The sequence below is a fragment of the Miscanthus floridulus genome, chromosome 8 (genome assembly GCF_019320115.1).
Source record: "Miscanthus floridulus cultivar M001 chromosome 8, ASM1932011v1, whole genome shotgun sequence".
Taxonomy (NCBI): Eukaryota; Viridiplantae; Streptophyta; class Magnoliopsida; order Poales; family Poaceae; genus Miscanthus; species Miscanthus floridulus.
In genome coordinates, this window is record NC_089587.1 from 66,959,612 (window position 1) to 66,964,627 (window position 5,016).

At 57.2% G+C, this 5,016-nt stretch overlaps 1 pseudogene; it reads right to left on the minus strand.

The window, feature by feature from the left end:
* Positions 1 to 152: 152 nt before the first annotated feature.
* On the minus strand, positions 153 to 1,800 carry LOC136469273 (monosaccharide-sensing protein 2-like; annotated as a pseudogene).
* Between the last annotated feature and the right edge of the window lie 3,216 nt (positions 1,801 to 5,016).

Sequence of the window (5,016 nt, forward strand, 5' to 3'; positions counted from 1 at the left end):
AAGCACTCGTCGGTGGCGCCCTTGTGTGTGCGCACCGTGTGGAGCAGCCGGTACTTGGCGCGCCGAGGTCTGTAGTTTGCAAACCGAACCGAATAATCCCAAAGTCATGTAAACAAACTTGTAGATCGCTTCTAGCTCTACAATTTTTGTTACTACACCTTTCGCTGGATCGGGTTGGTTTGAGAGTTTGAGGGAGCCGAAGATTGAGTTTCAGCTTGTATATTTGACGTGGTATTGATCAGTTCATTCAGTTCGAAAATTTTGAACGTGGCCGACTGTTCAGAAGCTTGCTGCCGCGTGGCCTCGCGCGCTCGGCCGGACAGGAAGGGCTCACCGGCGTCGAGGGCGGCGTCACGCTGCTCCAGCGCATGGGCGTGGGCATGGTGCTCTCCGTCGTGGCCATGCGGTGCCGATGCCTGCAGCCTCACCGATCGACGGCCCCCGCCTTCGCCGAGGTTTAGGTGCTCGGCCACCTCCGGCACCGCAACATCGTTCGGCTGCTGGGGTGGTGCACCGACGGCGAGCACCTCCATGGCGTCGAGGCGGGTCGGCGCGGGGAGACGCTCGAGCCGGGCGTGGAGCGCCACGAAGGCTGGCAGTCCTCTGGCTCCGACGTTGAAGAACTCGATGATGACCTCGAGGGGAAGGCCCTTGGTCTCCGGCACTCGCAGCGCCACGAAGGCGAGCGCCAGGCAGCAGACGACGGCGTAGAAGCCGAACACCCCAGTGAGCCCCACCCATCTGAGCATCACCGGCAGGCTGTAGGTGACCGCGATGTCACCGAGCCAGAATGCTAGCGAGCAGATGGCGATGCAGAGCCCCCGCACCCGCGTCGGGAAGATCTCGGCGCACAGGATGTTGGGGATGGGCCCGAACCCCATGACGAAGCAGCACAGGTACACCATGACGCTCCCCGTGGCCACCGCCACGCCGATGGTGGGCAGCATCAGCAGCGTGGTGAGGCCGCTGATGAGGATGGACGTGGAGTCGGCGCTCAGCCCCAGGCTCGCCAGCAGCACGTTGACGCTGGCCTGATCCAGGATCTGCGGCGTGTAGTAGAGCACGCCGTTGATGCCCGAGAACCGCTGCAGCACCTGCATGGTGACGCAGCACACCAACGCGTGACGCATGCCAGGCTCCAGGAGCTCGCGCCACCGCGCCCCGCCGGCCTCCTCCGACACCGCCGCCGGGTGCACGAACGCCGGTCCGTGTACATCCCCGTCCCCCTGCTGCTTGGCGGCGTGCAGGTACAGGCGCCGACCGGCTCACCAGCGCCGCAGCGTGCACGCCGTCCTCGCCGCCGCCCGCCCGCCTTCCTCGTGCAGGTACATCCTCTTCACGCCGCCCTCCGGCCCGTCCGTGGCACTTCCACGCCAGCTGCCAGCCGCCGCCGATGCCCATGGTGGTGGCCGTGTCGCCTCCCCCCGTCATGCTGCTCAGCCCGCGGGCGTCCAGCAGCGGCGCGCGGAGATCCCCCGTGCCGCTGGCATCGTCGTCCGACTGGCAGCCGGCGATCTCCTCGTCCCAGTCTAGGGGCGCCTGCTTGTTGTCGTGGAAGCTGAGCATGCTGCCGAGGTTGGAGAAGAGCATGCTGCCGCGGGTGCTCGTGGCGTCGGCCGCGACGGGGGGCCTGAGGTCGTGCACGCTGCCGAGGAGCGCGACGACAGGGTCCTTGAGGTGGTCCAGCATGCTGCCCTGGCGCGAGCCCAGGCCGATGGCGCTGCCCAGCATGCTGCCCTGCGCGCCCAGCGGCAGCGGCTGCGCCACCCACGACATGCCGCGCTCGTGCCCGTGCGCAGAGAGTCATGCATGCACCTGCATGCGTGTGGGAAGGGGTTTTCTACAAATGTGCTTTGAATTTAAGGTTAAATAAATAGGTATGGACCTGCAGTGAACCATTTTAAAAGTTTATGTACCCAAAAAGCCACTTTGAAAGTTGATGGACCCAACTAAAACTTCTTCACAAGTTAATAGATCTCTGGTGCATTTAACTCTAATAGAAAGTACGACCATGCATTATCATCAACTACTGGACTTAGAATGATGGTCAGCGTAGATGATAATATTACATAACTGCTAGGCAGTACTTAGGTACTATAGAAAAAAAAATCTTTATATATAACATTTCAATTAGCCGTTCTAATATAATAGTAGACAATAGTGCATTCCCATAGGTTAGTTTATTCATCTCGTATGCATGTGTTATCCACGCAATGAATTGGTTTGTACGCTTCAATGTTGATGAGGATGTAACTTGCTGATAAGTCATGGCTAAAAGTACTGTTGACTGATTTGTTGTGAGAGAAAAATACTATTCGTTGGCTAAAAAAGTATGACTTATAAGCCAAGCAAATAGGGCGTTTATCTATTCTCAAGGTTTATTAGAATAACTCCAGCAGGGCCCCTACTTGAGCCCTATAGTTAAATATAAGGCTCAGACCAAAAATTCAACTCCAGTAGAGACCCTATTATGGACCTAAATTTGGCTAGGCACCGATATTCTCACCAGGGACCCGATTCCTGTTGGCTTTGGTGTCAGCCCCCAAAACACCTCTTACGGTTATTTCGTCTCCAAGCTCGCACGTGGAACTCATGCAGCACAGCCAGCTCCAGCTCAGCGGCCCCTCCCCTACCTCCGACGGCCCCTGCTCTCGCCTCCCTCCGGTCATCGAGATCCGGCTCCCTCCGGCGGATGCAGCGGCGTAGGACAACCATGGCGCACTGCTCGCGAAGGTGGAGATGAAGGCAGCCATAGCGCACTCCTCCCGGCGCGATTCCCTCACGGCCATGGCCGCGCCTCTCTTCGTCGCGCCGGAGCAGCCCCTTCTTCGGCGCGGCGCGCTGCTCCGCCGCGGACACGGCCGTCCGTCCCCGCTTGCCCTGCTCGTCGTCTTGCCTCCATCGGGATGAAGCAGGCCGTCGGGGGACACTACTGGAAACATGGCCTTTGCCGAGTGCAAACTGCTTTGCCGAGTGTCAAAAATCGGGCACTCGGCAAAGACCTTTGCCGAGTGCCGCACTCGGCAAAGAATTGCACTCGGCAAAGAATTCTTTGTCGAGTGCCGGGCACTCGGCAAAAAAGGGCACTCGGCAAAGGACTTCTTTGCCGAGTGCCAGGCTCTCGGTAAAAGCGCGACACTCGGCATAGGCTGCCCCACGTAACGGTGTTCGGCCACGTCCTTCTTTGCCGAGTGCCTGCTGTTAGGCACTCGGCAAAGATTTTTTTTGAAAAATACTTTGCCGAGTGCCCCTGACACGGCGCTCGGCAAACATTCAATATTTTTTTTGAAATGTCTTTGCCGAGTGCCTAACAGCATGGGCACTCGGCAAAGGGAGGAATTAAAAAAAATACATTTTTTAAATACCTTTGCCGAGTGCCCCTGTGAAGGCATTCGACAAAGAGGAAATTTCTAAAAAAAATTCAAAAAACCTCTTTGCCGAGCGCCTTATTCTTGGCACTCGGCAAAGACCCCATTTGCCGAGTGCCATGCCCCGGCGCTCGGCAAAGTTTTTTTTGTTTTTGGCCTCCAAATTTTTTGTGCAGCCCTTTTAAAGTACCAGGAACTCCTCGTTAGAATTTGGGGATTTTTTGTGGCTTTTTGATATATTTAGTTATTTTATTTTGTTTACTTGAATTTTTTCGAAAAATATAAATTTGAACTGCACGTGGTACGGTACGAATAATGGAATTTAATGATTCGAAAAATAATAGTCATGTTACTGAGTGTAGTGTGAGGCCGTATCCAGGAACGGACCAGAAATTTCGGACATCTTGTTCACGAAACATGACCGCGAACTTGCGTGCGAAGTGTTTTTAAATTCTATAAAAAGCAAACGAAGTCCGAAAATCATGAAACTTGCCTCCTTTGCCGAGTGCCTCCCTGATCCGACGCTCGGCAAAGGGGCGGGTGGGGGCACTTAGGCGAATTCGGTCGGGCAGTCAAGCCACAGACAGACAGACAGTGCGTGCGCCACTCCTGGCCGTCCTCGCTCCGCCGCCCACCAACGCCAGCCCGCCCCCGCGCCGCGCGCCGCCCTCCCCTCCCCGTGCGCCGCACCCGCCAGCCACCGGGCCGCCGCCGATGTAGCGCGCCGCCGCCCTTCCCCACGTAGCGTGCCGCCCACCACAGCCCCTCCCCGCGCCGTGCGCCGGCGCCTGCCCCCGCCCCCCGCCAAGCCCCCACCCCCGCGCCCGCTTGTGGCCGAGCGTGGCCAGCTCACCCACGCCGGCCCGCCAACGCCGGCGAGTGGAGGAGGGGAGGAGGAGGGGGGGAGGAGGAGGAGGAGGAGGAGGGGGAGGAGGGGAGAAGGAGGAGGAGGAGGAGGAGGAGGAGGAGGAGTAGGAGCCGACCCTGCCCCCGGCCACGCCCTGTGGACCGCCCGCCTCGACGCCGGCCATGCCCGACCTCGTTCCCGACTCCGGCGACCCCGACCCCGACGCCGCCCACCCCTACCCCCGGCGCCCGTCAGGTATGCCCTCTCTCTTGTTGTTGTCGTGGTAGTGATAGTTGTAGTAGTATTAGTTGTAGTAGTAGTGCTAGTGGTAGTAGTTGTATTAGAAGTAGTGGTAGTAGTAGTAGAACTAGTGGTAGTAGTAGTAGTAGAACTAGTGGTAGTAGTAGTAGAAGTAGTGGGAATAGTAGTAGAACTAGTGGTAGTAGTAGTAGCAATAGTGGTAGTAGTAGTAGAACTAGTGGTAGTAGTAGTAGCAATAGTGGAAGTAGTAGTAGAAGTAGTGGTACTACTTGAATATATTCTTCTGCATGGATTGATATCCAAACTATATGGCTTCTCTTAAGACATATGTGCTTGTCGGCCATCGTGCCGTTGTTTTTTGCAGGTTTTGGAAACCTCACCATGCAGGGGAGGTTCTGCCGATTTTTTTTAAATGACAGTATTTTGTTCCATTTTTGTAGAGAAGAGCCCGTCGGAGCCGAGTCGGAGTTCCCGTCGCCGTGCCGGTCTGCCTGCACCGCTTAACCTCGCCACTGCACCGACCCACCATGGCCCCACTAG